This window comes from Ambystoma mexicanum, chromosome 6q (genome assembly GCF_040938575.1).
Source record: "Ambystoma mexicanum isolate Mex_15411 chromosome 6q, UKY_AmexF1_1, whole genome shotgun sequence".
Lineage (NCBI taxonomy): Eukaryota > Metazoa > Chordata > Amphibia > Caudata > Ambystomatidae > Ambystoma > Ambystoma mexicanum.
In genome coordinates this window covers 692,178,442-692,204,497 of record NC_090937.1, presented here as the reverse complement: position 1 = coordinate 692,204,497, position 26,056 = coordinate 692,178,442, and the positions used below count along the sequence as shown (strand labels likewise).

Below are 26,056 nucleotides of genomic sequence, written 5' to 3'. Positions count from 1 at the left end.
TGAGTACTGAGATGAGAAAGATCTCTAGTGAGTCACAACATCCTAACACGATATGTACTGTGATAAGGAGGAGGTGTGCGCAGTACGGAACACCTCCCAGAACCACGTTTCCCATTCTAGTGGTTCTCGACAGCCGACTGGAAAGAACCACATTAAAATCGAAGGAGGACTTGACAAAGCCCGCCCTGGAGGTACCACGAGATGGAGTATGTTCAGAGAAGGAGAGAAGGAGACCGGGGAGCCAAGAAAGGAGGAGGTCGCTGCCAAGCTAGTCCACTGTGCAGGGCGCGGCGAGCAGCAAGGAAGATGCTCCTGGCATCCCTGAAGGGTCGGCACCAGTGAAGGAACGGTCCCATGCCGACAAGGAAGAAGCAGGCACGACAGAGCCGCTGGCAACAAGAGAAGAAAGCAAGTGCAGCCCCACCGCAGATGGCAGGTGCACAGGATGGCCTGAGACCACCACAGACCAAGAAATAAGGCATGCTGATGGACAGGGAGCGCCGGGCAAAACAATCCACACCATTGGGTCTGGGACCCTGATGGAAGTGAAGACATTTAGAAAATGAATATGAGAACATTTGGTAGAACAGTGAAACAAGTTTAGTGGGACACTGGAGAAAACTTGCAGTGCGAGTCTGGTATCCCCACCCATATAAAATCAAGCCTTTGTGTGGAATCGGGGAACCACAAAGTGAACTGTGAGAGTGATATACATGAAGGAAGTTCTTGGCAGGGGAGTAAGCCAAGTCTGTATGTGACACCACAGCTTAGAAATGCATCCAAGCTACTCTTCTTTGTCGTAGTGTCGTGGTAGGAAGAAACCAGCTCTGCCCACCAGAGTCAGTGAGCTACCATAGTTTGGAGATGCATCCAAACTCCTCTTCTTTAGAATTGTACCTTGTGAAAAGGAACCAAGGTCTGCCAATCAGGGTCGAGGACCCAAAGACTGAGACGAGTCAACTAGGGAACACCGATTTCCCCAAAAATTGTTGAACTGTATTTCAAGCCTGAAGAAGGCTGGGGCAGGGAGACGTCCCCCACAGTAGTTGAGGAACTTTACAAGAAGCCTGAATCAGGCTGTTGAAGGGAGATATTCCCAAACACTTGAGGAACTGAAGATTCTGGAACTGTCTTTTTGTCCAGGGGAAGGGAGTCACTGAGATAGAAAGACCTTCTTTTCATTTAGGTTAAACTGAGAGTGTGAGGGACAGATTTTAGATTCTGACGTTGGACATTGGTGCTTTTGCTTTTGGACATTCCGACACTGACACTACTTATTTTGGTTGAGGCATGGTACCCCCTCTTAGAGAGGGCAAGATAAGGTTTTCTTTTCATGTTTTACTTGAATAAAGGCTTCTGCTAATCACTATTACGCCTCCATGTCGGAGTCTTACTTCTGCACTCTTACAACTGTCAGGTCTTACTTTAAGTCTGAGGCCAACAAAATGTTGGATCTAGGGGTGATGGAGTCCACCAGAAGTCTTGTCCAGTCCAGGATTCTGGTACCAAAAGCAGTTACTTCTGACTTAAGATTCTGTGTGAACTACAGAGCTCTAAATGCTGTTACGAAGACAGATGCGTCCCCTTTCATGAACTGCGGTGGTGGACAAGCTAGATGCTAGAAATGACTTTAGCACCTCTGCCCTTACTGCAGGGTACTGCCAAATATCCATGACAGAAAATGCCAAGGAGAAGACTGAATCTCAACACCTGAGGGACTTTACCAGTTCAGAGTAATGCCCTTTAGCTTAAAGAATGCACCTGCAACTTTTCAGAGGTTGGTCAACCATGTCCTGAACGGGTAAGATAAAATCGCATTGCATATCCGGATGATGTAACAGTTTTCAGTCCTACTCTGGAAGAACATGTGCAACACCTTGAGATTGTGCTGTAAGCTCTTCAGCAGGTCCACGTGACCATAAAGGCAACTAAGTTCCAGTGTGGCCAGAGTTCAGTGAGCTACCTTGGCCATGAGGTTGGGGGGAGCAAGAGTCAGGTTCTACCCAATAAACTCCTAGTTGTACATCATTGGCCAACTCCCGCAACCCAAACCCAGGTGAGAGCTTTTCTAGGACTCACTGGATAATACAGAAATGTCATGTCAGACTATGGAACCATAGCTGACCCTCTGACTGCAGTCAGAACTCTTAAGAAAGCAAAGAAAGTCACTTGGAGTAGGGATTGTGGGAAGGCCTAAAAGCCCTTTGTCCGGCCCCTGTTCTCAGGGCACCTGATCACCAAGAGACCTTTTCTTCTACTGACAAATATGTGAGTTGTGTTCCGCCTGTCTGGTTGGGATACTCAATAGTTATATGGCCCAGTTTGTTCAATTACTTCATAGGGTCCATGCCATTTGGGCAGCATCTTATTTTGGGAGGTGGTTAGGAGAACAAGAACGTTCTGCCCAATAGAAAAAGAAAACCTGAGTAAGGTTTTCTGATCATGAAAAGAAGTTTGGTTTACCTGAGCTTTAGTGAAATGGGTTTGGACTATTGCTTGCACGGTGTCATGTGTACTTTCAATCTTTTGGCAGTCTGTGAGAGGGGCAAAAGGGCTTCCTCTCTATCCTGCCATGTCTCCCTCAACATGTCAAGGATGTCCTGGAGGGGGTGGAGGGTGGGGGTCCCAAACCATACAGTAATTCAAATGATGAAAACTCTGTAGAGTACTGGGGCATTTTCCAGACAGCAAAAAGGGCCCATGGTGGTACAATATCCCACTTTTTGCCATCCGCGTCAACCAACTTTTTAATAACATTTTTAAGAGTCTTATTGAAATGTACCACTAATCTATTGGTCTGTGGGTGGTAGACAGAAGTCCGAAGAGTTTTAATATGTAATATTTATTTCACTTCGTTCATCAACTGACTTATGAAGGTAGTCCCTTAATCCGTTAGGATCACTTTCGGGAAACCAACTTGTGAAAAAAATGGGATGAGGTGTTTTAGAATCTGCTGGGATGCGTTGTTACGTAAGGGAAAGGCTTCTGGGTAGCCAGTGGCATAGTCCACAATCGCTAGTATGTAGTGATTCCCCAATCTAGATGTTTTAAGATGCCCCACTATGTCCATACCTGTGCAAGAAAAGGGGACATCAACAATAGGCAAAGGCTGGAGTGGGGAAAATGGCTGGCCAGTAAAACCAGTTGAGCCTGGGTCTTAGCTGTTCCTAAAGGACCTCCTTTGAGATGAGAATTGTCGATCTCCTATACCATCCTCCTGTAACTTTTATGTAACACAATTTGTGTCCTAAGCATGCTATCAGAATTGAGATCTCCCGTATAGAGCAACCATGAAAGAAGGACCCTCCTTTTAACCTCCCTTCTTCCTCCGACACCACATGTCAGAAGGTTTCTGCCAGTACGGGTAATTTCTTTGAGCAAAGGCTAAATCAGAGACAACCTCCAGTTCCTCCTCAAGGGGTTTAGGTTGTGTTACCCTAGAAGTAGATGGGGGAATCTTCATCTGCCTCCCCAAAGCCTTTTCCCGTTCTCTCTGTGTTATCTACCTCCTGGGCGACTCCTGCTTTGAGGAACAGAACTCTTTCTAGGATCTCCTTGACTTGATAGGCTTCTTTCTGACAATTGTGGAGTAAGACCTTTACATTGCCTCTATAATCGGGATCTATGGCGCCTGCTAGTGCATCTAAGCTATAACACCAGGCTAAGCCAGATTTAGACGTTAGCCTTATGTAAGTACCAGGACTAAGTCATTGAGTATTAACATTCCCTTTCCAGGTGGTATTATTTCTTCCGGCTACTGTAAAGGTCCAACCCAATGGATTTTTCAGAACCTGCTGATCGATCAGCGGCTCGGTTGCTCCGTTTTTCAAACTTCAGCGTCCCCCAGTTTGTGTAAACTGAGCCCAATCCCATTCCTATCACCATATGTGAGGAGCCAGGAATGAGACGCGGTCACAGAGTAAACATTTATTCAAAATCAAAAGGGTTGGGGAAATGCCTTACTATCCCTATTCTAGCAGGTATTGCCCTACCTTTACTAAAAACTAAGGGGTCTATCAGTTGTCAAGATGCCCAAAGTAAAAATATGTCCTGTGTCTGAAATCCTATTCTGGCCCTCATTCTCTAAAAAACTAAATCTAGTTGCAAAGGATATTCTCTATGTATCTCAAGGTGCACAAATGTTCCAATTCAATGAAAGGATATAACTCCAACCAAAACGTTTCAAGTGGACAATGTTCACAGTTCCAGGGAATGAATCCCTTCCCTAGGTTCCTGTTACCAATAAGCAAGTTTCTTGTTGCCCAAGAGGATGGCTTCTCCCTCTTGGTGCGCACACAGTTCTTGGGGAAATAATTCCCTTCCCCAGGTTCCTTTTTGCAGGTAAATTCCAATCATAAACTCACAGCTCAAGATCTTATGGCATGTCACTTACTAAAGATTCTTTTGTAATTTAACACACACTTGATTTGGCCTGGCATACTCCCCTGCCAGGACTTCCTTAGTCTTTTACTCATTTTAACTTCACCTAGTATTTTCTCCTACCAGAACTTCCATACAACAATTCTCTTCACCAGGTGTTCTCTCCTAACATGACTTTTATACCATATGTTCATTCCAATTCTCTTTTACCCATGAAACAATACCAGCCCAATGTTCACGCATTATTTCTTGAATGGTTCTCTTTCATATATTGGGCTTTTGTCCCTCTCTCGGGTTTCGTGAAATAGCTTATGGGTCTTTCAGCTTCTTCACATACTTCACTTTGCCTACGGATAGCTACTTTGAAGCAGCACTCATTTTCAGGCAACCTGGTAACCCTCTCCGCTTACCTGGTGCTCCAAATGTGTCTCGCGTCTCTCTGCGTCGGTTCTCTTCGGATTATGGGCTTGGTGTGCGATTTGCCATCTGCTGCTCCTCTGCTGTGCCATTCTTCAGTTTCTGCTGCCTTTCTCTATTGAGCAGCACATCCTCTGCACTCAGGTTACTTTTCCTACTGGGCGGATTAGCTTATGTAGCGTTTCCCATGGTGTCTTCTCCCCCAATGTTCCGGTGGTGTTAGTGTAGGTAACCGCGCAGCTCAGCACCTGCTGCTCTCTCTCATTGCTGTCGCTGCATGGGTTTTAAACTTACTGGTCTGATTTAAAAGTTTCAAAGAATAGACTGCAGCATAGGTTTCCCGGCCTTGGTAATCTTTACTGTTCTTGTCTTTTGCTCGTCTCAGTAGTTGACGGAAGAATCTTTGGGTTTTTGAGAAACTGGTATGGGATTCTTTCAGGGGTAATCGTTACTGCTCCCTGCCTCTTCCTCATCTCACTAATTAATATATTACTCTAGTTATGTCAGGGAATATTAATACTGGATTCAGTACATGGATGAGTGGCATGTAATAGGCCATTAAGGCTTGAGGAATGGAGGTAAGCTCTCCAAGGGGGAATGGGGTATGTGACTTTTCCCCAATGGTGTCCTTCCTTCTCCCAGAGGATCACCTCCCTGCAGGTGGTCCTCCCTCATATAGCCACCTCCAGAGTCAGGATCGGGTAGCGGTTGCTGTCCCCTGGCCACATAGGGATTGACTACCTCAGAGAAAGGAGTAAGGACATCATTAGATTCATCACACTGCTCTTTACTTTCTCCAGCTCTAAACCTTCTGCTCCGTGGCTCCTCCACTTTGTATCTTCTGGCACACTTTGCCTTACTGCACCATCCTTAACCCTAAAGGGACAGTAACTAATATGCCCTTATACACCATTGTGTCAACAGCTACTTTAGGAGGCTATACAAGGTATAAGAGAGCTTCCATTCCATCACACTGAGTGACATGATTAGTGAGCCCACAACTAATCTGGTCTATGTGGATAGACCGGGCCCACCAAACCATCTTCCTATGCTCCAGTGTTAGGCCACTACAATTGTTAGCAGGTTACTCAAAGTGTAGCCTGCCAATTCATCTTTCCCTAGTGCGTTTTGTGTGACAGATGGCCTCAAGAACACACCAATTCTCAAAGACGGTATAAGGGTTATATTGAAATAATGGACTAAGGGGCTCACTAAGGGCAATTCCCCTTTCTCTCGTCTACTCTGGGCAGTTTAATCCCTGGCTCAGGACTCCCTAAACTCAAAGATGCTCACTAGAGATTGGTAATCCTGTACTGTCTAACAAATGGCTGGCAGGGTGTGAAGGCCTAAGGACAAATGCAATTTCTTTCTTCCTCCCTTTGGGAACAATCTAGGTGAATGATAACCTAGGTCCCTCAATAAAATAGTACAAGAAAAAAAAAGATGCCTTCCAAACACCCAGATCTCACTTGGTCCTTTAGTTGTGGGCTCTTGTACTCCTTTCCCTGATGTTCAAGCCTTCCTCTCCCTTCGACTCTTTCGTCTCTCCCTCTCATGCTCCTCCCACCTATCCCTCCGATGTTCTCTTACGCCTGCTCTCCTTCGTCCACAATTACTACTCTCTCCTCTCCACTGTACTACGCTAACCTCTCCAGAGCGCAACTACTCTACCAGCACCTTCTCCCACAGTCACCTTCCCATTCAGTCTCATTCACCGCCTACTCTAGTTCTGATAGCATCATCCACTTACCTTGCGCACACACTCACACCCACGTACCACATTCTCCCACTAACCAACATCTCATCTTGCACGTGCTTTTAGCAATACTCCATGCTTTTCTGCACCATACTTCCTCTGCTTGGTCTTTTGTTCCCTTTCTCCTCCGTCTCATCCTAAAAACCCCACAAGTTCCTGTTTCCTGTGCCCTTTTTATACTCCTCTTTCCCCCTCCATTGGATCTCTACCTCAGGTGCTGCCCTGGGCCAAATGCTGGCGATCTTCTTCCCAGAGGCCACTTTAAATTGCAAGCATATACAGGCTTTAATACCTGTCTCCTTTTCGTATGTGGGCACACTTTTGGAAATAGCAGTACACTCAATGTATAGTCCATTTTAGGGTTCATGTCAGTATTAGACTGATTGGCCAGATTGCTGATTTGATATACGGACAGTTCAGCAGTCTTGCTGAAAGTACAACCAGGTTTGCAGTCCATGTAATGTGGGGCATCTGGATTGCCAGTTCGAGAAGGGTACCGTTCCATGATCCTTCTGAAGGCACAATCATGTTTGCAGTTCGGGCAGCCCTACAGATAAGAGGTGTATCAGACATTTTATACTCCCTAAAAATAGGCAAATACTCCCCCCAAAAATAGGGGGTAAAACTACTTCCAACAATAAATAGGAAACAGACACGTAGGACCTTGGGCACCTGCTTTCACCCAAACAGCTCCATTGATAAGTTTGGAACCGTAGTGCATGGAGAACCAGAGGAGGAAACTGCTATTGTTACTGCCTGATCTGAATAGTAAACATGTATACTTTAATGTGCATGAATACCTAGGTACAAAGAAATAATTATTACAAAATCATTTCCAGTTAAAACCTTTTTACTCGCACATAAAATACTCCCGTTGGGAAATGGACTTACATTTTTACTCCCCAACAAACCATTTTACTCCCAACTTTAAAAAAATAGGGAGCACATTGCTCCCACTTCAAAATCTTATCTGGAGCGCTGAGTCCGGGTCACGTAGTGTCTGGATTGCTAGTGGCATGTTCGGATAGCACTTTGGTCCTGCAGTTCCTCTCCGCCTCTCTTCCGGTTGGGTAACTCGCTCTCTCCACTGCCAGGCCTTCTGGGTGATGTAGTCCTATGGCCCAAACAGAAAGAAACTGCCCATCACGATGCACAACCTTTGTGGGGTAAGAAAAGGTGAGAATTGATTCACATAACCAGGGACAGGAACTGGGGCCCACCCAACTCCCACCTCTTGGGCAGGACTGGTCCTGGTAGACTTCCTGCCCCTGGATGAGAGGGGTCCACATCTCCTCTTGAAGAGTACGGATCCCTGACCCTGTCCGACTTGCTAGGCCCAAAAAACAATACTCAAAGAAAGTGGCAACAGAGCGGGCAACCCATGCAAGTCTATTGATAAAAATGTACAAATGTAACTGATTGCATAATACAAGAAAATCATGTCAAGCCGCAGATTTTTGACTCTTGCAGTGGGTGCAGGGTATGGGTCAGAAGTGATGGAGAGGGTAGAAACCTTGAAAGAAAAACTGGCTCTTATAAGGCAATGGGTGAGTGAGGTGGAAAGAGGTGAGGAGGCCTGGCATCCATGTTTGCCATGTGAAAGCTGCAGTTTGTCTAATGTAAGTGCTACTTTGTGTTTCCCATTTGAAAGTTGTAGCTTTTGAGGAAAGGGGAGGAGTCTGAGGATGCCATGTGAAAGCTGCAGCATCTGTTATTAGCACTCTGGGTGGGTGACACAACCACTCAGGATGCTTGGAACGCTGCTATGTTATGTTAATGCAATTTGTAAAGAGCTTGTAGGCCAATAGGCATCTTGGTGCTGGAAATGCACCCGAAGGCAAACATACAGTCAGATCTTTTTTTTAAAAGTACAGTTTTCAACTTCTGTCCTAATTCCAAATGGTTCTGGATGCCTCTCGGAGCAGGTGGCAGCCCTTTCCACAGCTTTGCAGCTGAAATTGAAAATGCTTGGCCACCCACTCTTACAAGGCAATACCTAGGGACTACCACCAAACATGCATCCACAGAACGAAGAGCCCGACTAGGGATATATGGGACAAACTTGTTACAAAGGTAAAAGTTGAAAAAAGTTGAGGAACCTTTTTTGGAGGGGTACCTGATGGTGGACCTCAGCGCCCTTGTTTATGCTTGAGGATAATAACTCCTTTTCAGGGTCACATGGAAGGGTAACAACAGAGTCTCTGGTTCCTCCAGTCCGTTTAAATGAAAAAATAGTATATGCAGTTACACTGACTGGTTACCCATGCGCCCATGTTTTACCGAAAGAGAAGGCGGATAACCTCTTTCTCAGTGTTTCAATGTAGTTTTTTTTTAAAAAATTAAATACGTGTTGATAGTGCCCTCTGTGATTACACGTGTTTCGACGGCACTCCCGTCTTTTTCAAATCAGGGCTAGTTGTGTTGAACAGTTACAAATAATAATGGCCCTTTTATATAAAACAAATACCATTTTTGTGATGTGAGAACATTTAAATTAACCAATGAGTGAAAAACAATTTTGAATAACAATTTTGACAAACAGCCATATTTGTATAGTATAGAGAGATTGGCCGTTGAGGGAGGGGTAAAGGGTAAGAGTGTTTGAGGGTGATAAAAGAACATCAAAATAAATGATAAAAGGAAATGAAAAAATAATAGGAAAAAAGAACATAAAAGCACTTTGCATTAGTGTGTTTCTTGAGATTCAGATTCTGGTTCTTGCAAAATATGGTATGCATGGTATTCAAATACGGTCTGATTTTGCTTACCCAAATAGTGGTTGTTTGTGTGTGAATCTTTAGGTCTTTGTTGTCAAGTCTCGGGTTAAATCCGAGCCTAATTAAAAGGATACAACGCACATATTTGTGCTTGAAACTGAAATATAGCAATCTATACACATGTAGTGGGCGAGTTTGTTTATGGACTCATACTCCTGAATAACCCTTTGTCTAGCATGTTTCAATTTCGAGTTTACTAATTTGCCTGTAGCATTCACAGACATACGTAGTTTAATGTCGCGTCGATTCTCATACTCGTGCTCTCTCTAGAATTAGTAAACAAAGGTTCGCTATCAGAACATTAGATTGGTTCGATGGTTTCGTTTTCTAAAAAGCAATATTTTTCCCATTTGTCAGTGTAAATTAAATATGGACAGACCACTATGTGTGGACACAAACAACCACCACTTGGGTAAGCAAAATCAGAGTGTACTTGAATACCATGCATACCATATTTTGTAAGAACCAGAATCTGAATCTTTTATCACCCTCAAACACTCCTACTCTTTACCCCTCCCTCAACGGCCAATCTCTCTATACTATACTTTCCCGGATTTTCCTGGGGTTTTGTAATGAATGATACAATTATGAAACGTACAAATATGGCTGTTTGTCAAAATTGTTATTCAAAATTGTTTTTCACTCATTGGTTAATTTAAATGTTCTCACATCACAAAAATGGTATTTGTTTTATATAAAATGGGCCTTATTATTTTTAACTGTTTAACACAACTAGCCCTGATTTGAAAAAGACGGGAGTGCTGTCAAAACACGTGTAATCACAGAGGGCACTATCAACACGTATTTCAAAGAAATTCAAAAAACTACATTGAAACACTGAGAAAGAGATTATCTGTCTTCTCTTTTGGTAAAACGTGGGCGCATGGGTAACCAGTCAGTGTAACTGCATATACTATTTTGTCACAAAGGTAGTCTGCCCCTTGCTGATAGTAAGCCTGGTGAATGAGGCAAAGAGCCTTGAACTACACTCACCTACGCACCGGAAGCCAATGAAGGGATCGTAAGACCGGGGAAATATGCATTCCATAAGGTAGGTTTGTTGCTACCCGGCCCGCTAGGTTCTGCAGCACCTGCAGTCGATGGATAAGCCCAAATGGCTGAGGCACTAACAGGGCATTGCAGTAATCTAATCTGCTAAGAAACAAAGAAGCCACAACCACAGGACGCAAATGATTAGGCAAAAAAGGTAACGTTTTCTGCAGTATGCTCAGCTAGAAATGGGCAGCCTTCCAGATTGCGCCAACTTGGGCAGCCATAGAAAGAGTAGAGGATAAAATAACACCTACATTTCTCACCGCTGTCACTGGAATAGGAAATTCACAAAATGAAGGAGGACAAAAAGGAAGAGTCCAAAGAGTGGGATGTGGGGGTGAGCCCACCACCAAAATCTCAGTTTTGTCCCCATTCAACTTCAGCCAATTGTTGTTCATCCATCTTCAACCCCATCCCACCCCACCCACGGCCACCAAGCACCGGTTCAAGCGCAGGGAAACCTCAGCCACGTCAAGATCACGTCGAACCAGGATCTGTGTGTCATTCGCATAAGAGTAGCACCGGAGGCTGAATATAGATATTAACAAGCAATGAGGATAGCGCAGAGCCCTGCGGAACACCACAGGTCAAAGAATAAGATGGAGAAAGAAAAGGAGGAAGGGAAAGAGATTGGCACCTATCAGCCAGGAAGGAGGCAAACCAGACCAGGATGGTCACAGAATAAGCCTGCGTTCCAAGCAAGTTGACAGCTGCTTGCGCCTGCCCCACCCTGCCTTTTTACCTTCCCTCCTACCACCGTCTCTGCTTCCACAAAATAAATTGCTGTTAGCACCCCAGGACATAATCCCAGGGTGCTAATAACCATAATCCAGAGGGTCGTACCGAGTGATAACATCCCTGGTCCTTCGTTAAAGGCCCTCGCTTTGCTCTGGCCTATTAACTCAGGCCGTAGGCTGTTACCATCTAGTAGGAACCTCAGAACTCCTGATTATGGATATAATTAAATAAGCATGTATGTTAGACCATGTTTACCTTTTGTAAGCTTCCATCTTTAAGGGAGTAAAAAGCCGAAGTTTTTCCTTCCCAAAATGGACATTTCTGTGCTACAAGAAGACCATCCTACCTTATATGTCACCCTTCCATCTCTCCTTATCTTGCCATCAGGCTGCCACGTGCCCCAGATTTTCAAGCCAGGGAGAGTTGAGCTCTAGGATTTATGAGGCCCTGTGTGACAAAAAATGTGTGGGGCACACTAATTTGAAAATGTGCATACTATATATGAAGCAACACTATGGATTAGTCGACAGCGCAGCGCAACACAGGTTCGAATCCCAATCCCGCGCTTAGAAACAACTCGCTGGTATTAAACGCATTTTAAAAGAACAATTATAATATAATAATTGTAACAATGATTTAGACAATGTGAGCCCCTCTCCCGTTCACCGGGACGCGCGATAGTGCAGCTTAGCCTGCATGAGACAGAGCCCGAGTGGGAAGCCGACGAAGCAGAGGAGAACGCCTGGTGGGGAAGGGACACCGCGGGGTCGGGACCTGGCTCACGCGAAGATACCATGAAAATGGAACGTTGCTTGTCGGGTGGCGGACAAGCCGCTACGAACAGTGAACCCGAGGAAGCGGTGACAGGAGGTAAAACAGGAGCCACGGAGACAGCTGGCAGCAAGGAGGAACGAGAACGCCAGAGCATGTCGGGAAAAGAAAACCCGCGTCCATTACAACAGCACGCGACCACAGCAGTTATGTGGGCAGGGAAAACAACAGTAAACAAGGCACAGAAAAACGAAAGACTAACACCAAAAGAAAACAATAAGAACACAGAATTATGCTTACCATTCAGCCCGGACACCTTACTTGTCAGCAAAGCCACAGACATGGCGGTTTCCCCATTATGGCAGCCTTCACGCTGGGAAGAAGGGGGCGGGGCATGGAGGGTTTTTTCTAGGCTGGCTATTAAGGAGACTCCTGATTGGTGTAAAGATAGCCAGCCCCTATATACACCAAACATCAAGAAAGGACTGATGTGTTTTTTCTCCTTCTGTTTCAGAACAGAGAGGAGGGCAAAGAAGAAGCACCTGAATTGCGCTGGGGTTACGAGGATTAAGGCAAGGTTCTGTCCTTATCCTCAGAAGAGCCCACACCAAGGACTAGTCTAAGACTACCTTAGGAGAAGGAACTCCTGCTGTTTTTTTTTCTCTTCAATGGTCCTTGTATTCTCCACTTGAAACAAAAATTAAATATTTATTTTGTTGACCAACCAACCGATCCAGTGTGTTATTACACATAATTTATAGCACACCCTGTGAACTGAATCGCATTTAGGGAATCCCAATTTTGTCAGATAAAGGAACATTGAGATTAAAATGATTTGCCCAGGCATGGGCGTAGGACATGGAGGGATAGGGGGACAAATCCCCCCCCATATTTTTAAGTGGGGGGATATAATAACTTTCATCCCCCCAGATTATTTGTGTCACTGCCGTAAAACACGACTGCAGGCTGCAGTTGTCATGTAAGAACTGGAGTAACTGGGGCCCCCGCACCCTCACAGTGTGCAGGGGCCCCGTCCATGTCTGGGTAGGGGGCTGTCAGACAAAAAAAAGTATTTTTTTCACAAAAAATTTAAAAACAGAAAAAATTAGGTTTCTTTTTGAAGTCACTCTGCCTTCATAAAGATTTTTTTTTTTTTTACAGAAATAATTTCTTTATGAAGGTAGAGTGACTAAAAGAAAGACTATTTATTTATGAAGTCCAAGGGCTCCCCCACCTCATGACGTGGAAGCCTAAAGGCATGAGGCGGGGAGCCCTATGACTTCAAAAAGAAATAGGGCCTCATTACGAGGTCGCCGGTAAACCCACCGTTGTGACCAGCTGGCTACCGCCGACCTCGTAATACCATTTCCGACACCTAGCTTCCCGGTGCTACCGGGACATTACAAGTCCTGGCGGACTTGGAAGTTAGGTGCCGGAAAATGTTAGTCCCCATGGGTTCATGGAAGCATGGCACTGCCACTAATGGTGCCTGTGCTTCTGTGATGTGTCTGCCTACCGGGACCGCTGCACCGGTATCCAGTCATAATGTCGAATACAATAATGTCGAAAGTCAAAATGTCGAAAACATTTAGTCGAAAATAAAAATGTCGAATTACAAAAATGTCAAATTTTTTTCGATTTTTTTTCGAATTAATGTTTAAATAAATAAATAATTAATTATAGTTTATAAAACATAATTTTTTTAAATGGTTAAAGGTATATCCATGGTGGGTGGGGGGATGGGGAGGAGGGGGGGGTTGGGGTAGGGGTTTGGGATGGGTATTTTTAATAATTAATTATTTAATTGTTTTATTAAATACTTTTTTTTAAAAAATTAAAGGTATATCCATGGGGGGTGTTGGGGGGGATGGGGAGGAGTGGAGGGTTGGGGTAGGGTTTTGGGATGGGGGGCTGGGGGGGACCCCCCCCCAATAAAAAACGTTAGAATGTGTGACATTTTACATAGTTATTTTAACCTTGGTTTTTCGATTTTTTTTTCGACATTTTATTTTCGAAATAATGACTTTTTCTATTATATGTATGTGTTTTCGACATTTTTGAATTCGACATTTTTGAATTCGACATTATTTTTTCGATATTATGACTATAAACCCGCTGCACCCACCAGAGTCAAACCTGTAGGGTGCAGTGGTCCCAGCAGGCATACTCTGCCTCATACACAAGTACTGGTATAAGGTAGCGGGACATGGAGGTAATGCCTGGCTTAGATACCTGTAATCTTCATTATTTCTAGCCCCACTCTTCCTCGTCCTTATACTTATCTATGAGGGAAGGTTACTCATACATCAGCACTGGGACAAGGATGCGGGACGTGGAGGTAATTCTGGGCCGATGTGCTGATTTTGGGGGTTGGAGCAGGTGGTTGGAGGGAGGGGAGATGTGTGGGGGGCAGGGATTGTGCGATAAATCGTTATGGCAATCCATCTCCAGGCTAAGCAGGCATGATATATGTGGTATTAGTGGCTAGAGAGGCATTTTGGTGTAGCCAGTCTAGTCATTTCTTACTTTGGCTTGACTTTCTTTAACTGGGCATCGCTGAGTAAGCAGTTCTGCTAAGTGTAATTACCTGGCTAGACTGGCTTTTGGTTGCTGCCAGTCTAGCCGTTTCTTACTGTGGCATTGTATATTTTTCAGGGCATCTGTGATAAAATAACCATGATAAGTGTTATTACTTAGACTGCCATTTTGGTGCAACTAGTCTAGGTATGTCTAAATATTGCCTGCCATGCTTTACTGTAATATGTTATTAGGTGTCTAGACTGCATTAATGTTCCTGTTCACCGGGGCGTGGCTACGAGGGCCATGTAGGAGGACGTGATCTGGAGGAGCTCCCGAGATCCTGTAATGATCCGGGCAAAAAAGTGCGTGATGATGGGCCGACGACCGCTGAAAACACACATGTCGGTGTGTGAATGATTGGGCCACGCGTGGTGAACTTCTGGATGGTGCAGGAGGAACGGCGGCAGAGATTGGTGCGGAAAAGATAGGGAGCGCCAGAGACGAAAGACGACACAAAATGGCCGACCAATGTCCGGAACAAAGGAAGAAACAGGCCGCACGGTGACCTAGCGAAAGGGGCGTACTGAGTGCACATTTGTCACTTGTGCAAAATACAGGTCCTCTGGGTCATGTCGAATAGAACGGTGAGGCCGAAGGCGAAACAGCCCACCTTAGACGACTTCGCTAAGACGTCCCCGGGTCAAGACAATACCAAGAGCAGGGACAAGCCGCCTGCAAGCGGCAAGACGACTTTGGGCGCTAACCAAGAAGTCCTAGCTGCGATTGCGGACCTAAGGGCGGCCAGGGAATCTAAACTCGAACTAGCCGTCACTGAACTGAAAACGGCACTGGACCTCAAGGTCGGAGAGGTGCAGGAGGACATTAATCTACTCCGACAGGATGTCAGGGCCCTGGCGGAGCGCACAGAGTCCCTTGAGAAGGAAGTTAGCGCGTATTGCGCCTCCCATAAGGCTGCATTGCATGCCCTGATACAAAGAGTGAGTAACTTGGAGAGCAGAGCTGAGGAGGCGGAAGGCAAGCCCGACGGAACAACATCCGTATCGTAGACCTGCCGGAGGGATTGGAGGGCCACGATCCCACGGAATTCATTGAATCCATGCTTCTGCAAGAGATACCCGGTGGAGCCCTATCCCAAGGATTTGCAGTGGAAAGGGCACATAGAGCTCTAACAAGGAGGCTGCCGCCGGGGAACCCGCCTAGGCCGGTGATAGCCAAAATTCTTAACTACCGAGATCGGGAGAGGATATTGGAACACTTTCGTAAGGGAGGAACAATCACACGAGGAGCGGCAAACATCACGGCCTACCCGGACTACACCCCGTCTGTGCAGCGTAGCCGCATGAACTTTGGGACGGTAAAGCGGAGATTGAGAGAGGCGGGCCACAAATATATGTTACTGTATCCGGCAAAATTGAAAGTCATTCATAAACTCAAAACTTTGTTTTTTGAGACCCCGGAGGATGCCATGGGATTGCTCGACACGCAAGGAAGTCCCCAGGAGTCAGAAGTTGGGACGGAGAAAGAGCACGGAAGAGACAAGTGATGCACAAAGAAGATGGTGCGGCACGTGGGACTTGAATATAGTCGCTTGCGCAACCTTCAGTAGTGTCAGGTTCCATAGTAAATAGGTGGTAATTAAAGAATTATTATCCTTATGTTCTTTGTTTATTTCATTGTTAGGTTTAAAAACTAAATATAGTCCTTTCACTGTTAAAATGGTTGGGCCTTAACTTCCATATTCAGAGTACTGCAGATACCCCAAGCCAAGATGGAGGGCAGAGGCAGGTGTTCTGATTGGGTGGCAGGTTGACAATGGTGCGACTCCCAACATTCTAAACTGCCTTTCATCAGTTAAGTTTCCTGAGCTGGTCATGTTTCTGTTTTTCTCCTGTGTTTTTGGGCCTTGGAAAACTCTCAAGAAAATATTTTAAAGTATACAAGAAAATACTCTTTCAAGTTAACATTGACTTAGTTGAAAATAACTTTTATGAGGAAGAATGTGCTGTGAAGTCTTCATCTACTAAATATAAGCTAAGTATTTGTAATGCACACTATATTTTTGAACTGTCAACGTTAGCCTTTATTTTGATGTTATTTTTTTTTTCTCCTCGGAAGTGCAAGGGTTAACGCTTCGTCAGTTTTTTGGTAAATGAATCTGTGTTCAAGGAAACTCAAGTAAAATGTTGCTCGCGCGCGCATGAACAAATGTTTGTTTAAACTGCTTCACTTACCTCGTTAGAGTCATCGTGTCGGGTTCCTGTTGGAGATCAGCTGCAGCTGCATCGCGTTTGTTTTCCTCGCGTTGCCTGTGAATGAAAAGCAGAGGTTAACCATCGCGTTTCTGATGATGACAAAAGGTGAACTCTTTCAATGCTAGAAGAAAACAAGGTAAGACTGCACATTTCTTTAAGTTAACAGACGTCGTGTTGTTTAGTCTGTGTTCATTCATGACGAACTCTTCCATGAGACTGGGTCATTAAATATGACATTTTAAGACTACTAAAGTCAGAGGCAGCACAGTCAACTTGGTTTTAATTGTGCATTAAATGCGGAAATTCTTTGGGATCAAAGGAAAGCGCTATTAACAGAAATTACACAACATTATATAAGTGCACATTTTAAAATGAGAATCTTTTCAATTCATCTCATTACATCAAAAAACGTTTGAGAGGAATAACGTTTAAGTTTTGAGACAGTTGCACATTTTTTTGTGTGTGTTGAACTTTCCAGCTTTATTTAAAAAACCACAAAATTGAACTATTTGCCTGTTAACCACATTCAACAGTTAATAGTATTTTTTCTGAGTTGTTGAACTGAATCCACAAAGAGAGATTATTGAACGGAGTGAGCAGATGCAAGTTTCAGTTTATGAAAGACTCAACTTTTCTGTGTTTCAACTATTTTTTAAAGTGTGCTTTAATTCATAAGACTCTTCTTCTTGAGACATTTATGGAGTGAGATTCACAGTTTTCTATGCCCTGCAGTTCATTGGGTTTATGCAGCACAGTTAAAGACATGACCACCCAAGTTTAGCTTTCTTTTGAATATAAGAGTTGGAGTCTCATTCAATACAAAATAAATACCTATATATAAGTAATATCAATCATCCTCTGGGCTTATCGCAGAGGATTTCAGGTAGGAGGGTAGAAGTTCATTTTATATGAGTAGTGTTGTAGTTGTGTGATAATATTTAATGCTTAACAATTTTCATTCATGCAGAGACCGGATGAAGATAGAAGATCCAGTGTCTGATTTGTTATTTTATCCACTTTTCCCCCTTCCCCCCAGGGGTGTCTAGTACTCAGCTGTTCAGTTTAGTTGTGAGCTAGACATCCTAGTGGGATCGTGGGACTCAGCAGCTCCTGCGTTGGATGTGGATATTACCAGTCTGATAAGTAGAGAATGTCAGACTATTGCACTAGATATGTTATAAGCACTGTAGTTAATGTTGAATTAACGGGAGCCTTACAGAGCGGTTCTCTCTACCCCACAACAGTTTTAGTTAAGTGGCCATTAGGGCGACTTCACCCTACTGAGCTCTGTGCATTGTTTGGTGCTTGCAGGGCTAGATGTGGGGGTGCCTGAGTTCCGAGAATGGAGCTGGGCAGCAGTTGGGGTGTGTGATGTTGGGGAAGGGACGAGTGGGGGGAGGGAAGTTGGGGATTTGCCGTGTACATAGTTATGGGGAGTTTGAGCTGGTACGAGAAGCTACAAGCAAAGATGGAGGGCTGTATCTGTATCACGTGGGCAAAGGGGAGTCGCTACGTGGGAGGCAAGAAGACACTCATGAGCCATGGGAGACCTTAAGATCGTAACATGGAATGTCAGGGGACTTAACAGTTACTTAAAAAGAAACAAAGTCATGATGTACTTAAAAAGACAGAAGATTGATATTGTGTTGTTGCAGGAAACACATTTGACCCAGCAAAAATTGGAACTGGTGGGGAAGAAGTGGAGAGGTACTGTAGTGGGCTCTCCATACTCTGCCTACGCTAGGGGAGTGCTGGTCTGGGTGGCACCGCACGTTCCGCTCCAATTTACACAAGAGGTGGTGGACACGGAGGGGAGGTTGGTCATATTAAAGGCTTTGGTAGAGAATAGAGAGGTGTGCATTATAAATACGTATGCCCCCAACCAAAACACTGCGACATATTTTAGAACCCTATGTACTCATCTGGGCGCGTGTATGGGAGGAGCGGTTATCTGGGGAGGGGATTTCAACTGTGTGCTCAACCCAAAGGCTGACAGATCTGATGGGAAGATTGATAGGCCCACCCCAGCGGCCAGGGTTCTGCAGACATTACTAGAGACTTTGGGCTGGCGGATGTTTGGAGACTGAAACACCCTAATGAAACACAGTACTCGCACTACTCAGCTCCGCAGCACCTGCACACGAGGCTGGATTACTTTTTTGCCACGCCAGATGTGATGATAGAGACCACCCAAATAGAATATAGAGCGAGGGTCCTGTCGGACCACTCGCCTCTGGTGCTGACCTGGCAGCACTGCCGCCCCAGGGCGCGGATACCGACATGGCGCCTTCGGGCGGAGGCGCTCCGAGACCCAGTCTTCAGGGAAGATATCAGGGATGCGATCTCACAGTACTTTGAGGTAAACACAGGCAGCGTAGATTCAGCGTGCACACTCTGGGAAGCCTCTAAGGTGGTATTGTGGGGTGCTGCTATTGCTAAATCAAAAGGCCTACAGGGTGGGGTCCTACGGAACTAGAGGAAGCAGAAGAGAAACTGAAGCGCGAAAGCAACAGGGCGGGAGGGGACGCGGAACTTGTACTCGAGTTGCAGCAGAGGTGCGCAGAGCTTTGGGAAAGGCTCTGCAACCTTAACTACAAGAAGTATGTCGAGAGGCAACATGCAGGTGGGGATAAAACTGGCCGCTTGTTGGCGTGGTTATATAAGAGCGAAACCCCCAGGCCCCCGATTAGGACAATAACTAGAGAAGACGGGGAGGTGGTTGACACCCAGGAAGGAGTCAACGAGGCATTCTTGGACTATTATAGAACATTATATGAGGACAGAGGAGGGGGCAATCGGGAGGAGATTAGAGAAACACTAAAAGACATAGAATTACCTAAGATTAGTGATGAAGAAAGGGAGGAGCTGGGCGCACCGATTACCTTAGAGGAATTAGAGGAGGTGGTGAAGCAGCTGCCCACCTGCAAGACCCTGGGCACAGACGGATTCCCTGGTGAGTTTTACAAAATATATAAAGTGGAAGTACTCCCCCCTATGCTAGAGATGCTCAATGAGTCCTTTGAGAAGGGTCGGCTACCGGAATCGCTCAGAGAAGCGCTGATTGTGCCGCTCCCTAAGCCCAACAAGCCAGGGCATAGCTGTGGCTCCTATAGGCCGTTGTCAATGTTGAACCAGGATAGCAAGATCTTGACGGCAGTCCTGGCCAATAGGCTGCGAAGGGTCATCAGCAAACTGATACACCCGGATCAGACAGGTTATGTCCCCAACAGAAATATAACCCACAACCACAGGCGACTCCACCGGGTGATTGAAGAGGGAAACAGGAGGGATGGGGAAATGGCTGTGGTGTCCCTAGATGCAGTCAAAGCTTTTGATTCAGGGAGGTGGCCATGGTTGCTGGCGGCCCTGGAAGAATACGGGATAGGGCCGGGTTATGTTAGGTGGGCAAAATTATTGTACAGTGAACCACTGGCCAGAGTACGCACAGGATCGGTGATATCTGAGAGGTGGCAACTCAGTAGAGGCACCAGACAAGGGTGCCCCTGGTCCCCGATGTTATACATTCTAGCCCTAGAGCCCCTGGCAGTGTACCTCAGACAACAATATGACATGGTCGGTATTGAGGCAGGGGAGAGAAACACCTAATATCCTTGTATGCTGACGATTTACTACTGTATTTGAAATATCTGGAGGAAAATCTTCAGTATATTCTAGAGGTCATGGAAAAGTATGCAGAACTGTCCGGCATAGCGGTAAACCCCCAAAAATCGAGCATGTTCCCATTGGGGAGCTACATAGGAGCCCCTCTGGAACGGTTGCCAGTGTTGTCCGTACCGTGGGCGGCTGATTCCTTCCGCTACCTCGGAATAGATGTATATCATACGGTGGAGAGGGAACACTTGCATAACACCGAGGTGGCTGTGAAAAAAATTCGAACAAATATGAAGTTTTGGGAGAAGCTGCCGCTGGCGATGATGGGACGGGGGGCGATGCTCAAAATGGTGATCCTGCCTAGGCTGTTACATTTCTTCAGTAATATACCATACTTGATACCCAAAAAGTTTTTTGTCAAACTGAACAGCATGTCAGGGATTTCCTATGGCACGGCACTCGCAACAGAGTGGCGCTATGGAAGCTACAGAACTTCCATACTAGAGGGGGCATTAAGCTGCCGAATTTTGAGGCCTATTATGTAGCTAGTCAGTTGCAATATGTAACCAAATGGCTCTCTGATGAAACTCCTGAATCTAGGCTGTTTGGGCAGGACTGCACCCCGTTTTACCTAAAGGAGATTATCTGGGTGCCTAGACTCGAAATGAAAGAACGCCCAGGTATGCTGTTGCTTGGGTGGAAGATGTGGCGCAGAGTATGCCAACTGATAGAGAACCCGTGCCCGTGTTCCCCACAGGTGCCACTAGTCGCCTTAGCTAGGGGAGACAACCAACTCAGGATGATGATCAGGACCTATTGGGAATCGGTTGGGCTGGTCACATTGGGAGACATATAGCAAGAAGGGATTATTAAAGATTTCGAAGAACTGGTAGAGAGACAGGTTTGCATGGAGGCCAATATGTCATGTATCTTAGGCTAGTGCAGACTATTCGCAAAACCTGGCCAGAGACTGTACTGGCGGAAGAGCCAGACGTCCTAATGGGAACAATATATGATATATCAGAAGGAGGGCACGAGATCTCTAGAATGTATGAGATGGTGATGACCCGGGTGGGGAAGGATTTGACTCATTTGATGCTGGACTGGGAAGCGGAGGTGGGGGCACAGATGACCGATGGAATGTGGGAACGTGCTATAGGATACCACAAGAAGGTGTCCAGAAATTCTAGATTGCAGCAGATGCAGTTATACATAACGCATAGAGCCTATATGACCCCGAAGAGAATATCTAAGTTTGCAAACGCAGGAAGACAAGCATGCCCAAAATGCAATGAAGATGCTGATATGACACACATGTTCTGGTCTTGCCCAGTGATTGAAGCTTTTTGGTGGGAAGTGGCACAGAAACTAGCGGATAAAGGGGTCACGCTCAACATAGATACGGCCTGGGCCTGCCTGTTGGGAGGGTTTCCCAGACCACGGAATACTAAACACCTTGGGAAACTGAGGGACCTGGCATATGTGCTTGCTAAAAGAAGGATTGCCATGGGCTGGAAGCAATGCCACAAGCCACGGGTAGAGGTATGGTGGCGGGACTTGCAAAAATGGGCGGAGGCTGAAACGGTGGTGTGGCAGGAGGCATGTAGCAAGTGCGGGAAGAAGATGTGGGTAACCTGATGTCTTGGAGAATGTTAATAAGAGGACTGTTTGGCACAGTAGTGGATTCTGCAGCTTCGGAAGGAAGCGATACCCAGCAACACGCAGCGGATACAGAACGAGGAATGCAAATAAGCTCTTGGGGGGGGGGGGATTTGGGGAGCAGTAATGAGCGTTAATTGATGTTCACGAGTCTGTTGTAAATAATGCTGCAAGTTTGGTTTGTATTGTTTATTTGTTTTCAAAATAAACATTTAAAAAAAAAAAAAATGTTCCTGTTCACTGTTGGTTACATGCATGTATTGGATTTTTGGACTGGTGTACCCTACAGAACAAATGCAAACGCTCTGGCTTTTTAGCCAATTTTTCTTAGAAAGTGTGCTGTTTAATGCATTAAAACACACACGTATGTATGCTGCTCCAAGCACAGTGTGCAGCGTACCCTTGAAGCAGCACGTTCGTGCGTATTGCACAAGCGTGGTAATATAGGCCAGCCCAAGAGTGTGGCGCAACCCATGATTTGTTGCTGAACTGGAGGGGGCCCCCTCAGTATGACTTACAGGGGGGCACCCAAAGGGTAGTGTTGCGCCACTGCATGTAAGCTTGCAAAAGTTAAAGTAGAGTCTACTTTTACTTTTGAAAGCTTATAGTAGACCGACTGTCTGCAACTTCTGCTGCTGCCCCGCGCCTGTGCATAATGAACGTGCCCAGGCCAGGGAACAAACAAACTGCATGTGCCCTGGCTGCGCAGTGCACTGCTGCGCAGCCTCAACCTTCGTTTTTCAGACCGAAGAAGAAGCCAGGCAGCGACGCGTGCTGCAGTGACTCTCTGCTCGTGACCGCGTGTGTGTTATCGAGGGAGACAGAGTGAGAACAGGCTGAGCAGGCAGCAGCTACCGTACGGTAAGTCACTCAAGTGCCCCCTTCCTCTCCAAGGTGCAGGGCGGCATGGGGAGGATTTATTGGAGGGAATGTGCGGCTGTGTCAATGTCAGATATAGTTTCTAAACACGCGCAGCGCATTTCAAAACTCATTAGTGAATCATGGCTTCTTAATGTTTCAATGAAACATTAAGAGGCCAGGATTCCCTGATCAGTTTGCAACATTCTGCGTGTGTTTATAAACTGTATATCTGACGATGGCAGTGGCACACTTTCATGAATTGAAAAACCTGAGGCCCTGCCAGTGCCGCCCTCATGTTTTTCAATTCATGAAAGTGTGCCAATGCCCCTTTCAAAGAGGAACATCACATTTCGGAACGGCTCTTTGTTCGTTCCTTACTGATGGGCAGCCAGGGCTCACATTTAAGCTCCAAGCATTGGCCAACACGGGCTTGCAAGGCCGCACAAAAAAAATGCGGAGGCCATTCACCTATGCAGCAGGGGATCAAGGGTGCACAATAGGAGCTGGTATATATTGACATGTACATGCAGTGCCTTTTTTAAGGAGAAGGGAGTGACGATTATTTTTGCTGCTTACACTATACTAGTGCCCCTGAACTGTCAGGTTACTTTGAGATTGTTTCTAGTTTATTTCCTTAGATTTGGATCACGCTGACTGTACCTGATACGTTTCTCTGCAAAAAAACATTACACATTCTATGTATCTATAACTGCTTCCCAAAATGAGACCCGGTCTCCCAGCTGGAAGTGACATCTATTGCTGTGACACGTTGTCCTTCTTCACACTCACTCAACATGCTTAGCATACATGGAGCAACAAGAAACACTGTTAGAACATTTACGATTGAGGCATTTCGTTATAGTGTACACTACCAACTGAGTCACTTCTAGGAGATCCAAAGTAAACATATATAGAAAATATTGCACAGTGGGAGGGGGGGGTCACACGATTCGTCCAGGATCACACAATCTGGTGAAGACTGAATTTTCTCCCAGATGTACCTATACCCCAGGCCTGGCTTGCAAAGTGCAGACACTGCCTGAGATATCAGCCTGACATTGTATACGAAATCCTTATGAAACCATATATAGTAAAATGAGGATGAGCCAATCTCGAGAAGGGCCGCTCTTTTCCATAGTAATGTCTAAGGTAGGCAAGGGAAAACACTTGATGTATACTCTAATATCAGTAGGCCTCACTTAAGGCACACCCCTCCACATCTTCCCACCAACTCACACCTGGTTGAAGTTTGGATGGTACCACACCTAAAGCTGCATTTCGCTAGTTCAAACCCATCAGCAGGGTCCACTTAACCTTTCATAAATTCAGTGTTGTTCAAATGAGGGTAATAATACCTGTTATTACATTGCCTAGAAGCTGAAAGCATCTAGCATGAAGCGCAATGACCAAAGTGTTATTATATTCCATAAAGCAAACTATTACCAGCACAGATCTGAACTCTGTCCCTGCCAAAAATAAACCATTTGTAGGTGCCTATCCTGCGCCTCTCTTAAAAGAAATCAAGCGCTAATCTTCTGTAGGTCTTGGCTAAGCTTCACCCTTTTTTATTCAGCCTGGCTGTTTCTGTCAGCGTACTTGAGTGGTCGCAGTGCGATCATATTTTGGGGGTAGAGCCTAGGCAGTATGTGGATTTAGTGACTTCTGTGTCTGTCCCCCTTCCAAATATCCATGCTCCTGACTATTTCTTAAGAGTTAATGCTTGCAGGTATCAATGGGCCCTTTTAAGGTTATGGATCTGGCATGCCTGTTTCAGCTTATTCTGAGAAGCTATATGGAGTGGTTGGTCATGCACGGCGTGCAAGTGAAAACCTGTGAAATGTAAGCCAGGATATCGATGCTTCTCTGAAGACTGAGGAGAAAGTGCTGAGTAAGTGCAGATGAGAGTTGTGGGGTGCTGGCCATGGGAGAATGGGAAGCGAGGAACTGGGGTTCAGTAGAGTGTGGGACTGCAAAGTGAAAAAGGGTAGAAAGGGTGCAGAGGACAGAAAGAGAGGCGCAAGGGAGGAGAGAGATGGGAACAAGAACGCACAGTGCAAATGAAGGATAGGGATGGTTTGCAGCGCAGGGTGACCAGGGTGTGCAGGGGAGAGAGGGGGTGCAGGAAAGACCAGAACACAGGTAGAGTGGTGTAGGGCAGACCAGAGGTGCATAGGAGGTGCTTCAGGTTTTGCAAATGAGAGAGAAGTACGGACAAGTGAGAAAGTGCAGAGGGCAGTGTGTCAGAGGAGTGACTTAGTGTGGGGTGCAGGGAAGGGACTTGGGAGAAAAGGGTGTACAGCAGACGAGAATGTGGAGTAGAGAAGGGTACAGAGGGGAGATTTGTACAAGGAAGAATGGTGCCTCGCCTCATGTTCCCAGATAAAGGGTGCAGTCACAAATGTGTCTTCTTCTAACGCTTGATCCATGCTCACGAGGACAATTAGAAGTAGTTTGTTGAAATAATTGCAGGTATATACACTATACCATATCTATCTGCACATTGATCGGGCCTGATAATACACAAAGTGGCCCCCCTCTCCCAGGTGCAGGCCGGCATGGGGAGGATTTATTAGAGGGAACATGGGAGCTCGGGCTTGGCCCTCTCCCACTGCCCCAGTGTCATCTGCACTGCTGTCTGGTTCCTCTCCAGAAAGAGACAGTCACAGCAAGCTGTTCCTGCATCAACTCCCCCTTCACTCAATTCTACCCTCAGCCTAGGTCTGAAGTCGGGACTAACCTTAAATGAGGTATATATTCACCTCTGACCTGTCCTGTAGTGGAACTGGTGCAAGGGTGTGTGACATCTTGCCTTGCGACACAGCATCATGTTATTTGGGCTCTCTTAGCAACTTTCATTGGTTTTTGGTGAATGGATGCCACGTGGGCCACAGACTCATTTTACGCCATAACATACTCCTTTAAAAAAGCACTTAAGTGCCAGTTCTGTTTTAGATAAAGCCATTGACTTAGGGATGTTTACTACAAAGCCCTGTGAAGTTAATAACTTAATTGGAGCTGGGAACATACTACTGGTGTAATACAAATGTCTTATCCAAGGATGCCTTCATCCACTGCTTTTCTCCTTAATTGTTCATGGCACTTGCACTATCTGAAATGTCATCAGGCTGATTATGATAGTTATTCTTCACATTCTTAATAGTTTCAAGGACCTGTAGGAATGTAACTGTATTTCTCCCATGCTCCCTTCCCCGCTTGAAGCTCTCTGAAACACATTGTGC

The 26,056-nt window shown here is 45.6% G+C and overlaps 1 protein-coding gene and 1 long non-coding RNA gene across 2 annotated transcripts in view; one reads left to right on the top strand and one right to left on the bottom strand.

Moving 5' to 3' along the window:
• Nucleotides 1–16,759, bottom strand: part of LOC138516222 (uncharacterized) — a 221,160-nt gene extending 204,401 nt beyond the window's left edge. Inside the window, exons 1-2 of the long non-coding RNA XR_011282251.1 lie at nt 16,665–16,759; nt 7,547–7,667 (exon numbers count right to left, since the gene is read on the bottom strand). This is a non-coding gene — a long non-coding RNA (uncharacterized lncRNA). The remainder of the gene's footprint in view (nt 1–7,546; nt 7,668–16,664) is intronic.
• IL15 (interleukin 15) overlaps nt 16,730–26,056 on the top strand; it is a 1,104,687-nt gene continuing 1,095,360 nt past the window's right edge. Inside the window, exon 1 of the mRNA XM_069631186.1 lies at nt 16,730–16,821. The gene's annotated coding sequence lies outside the window, so the exon portion shown is untranslated. The remainder of the gene's footprint in view (nt 16,822–26,056) is intronic.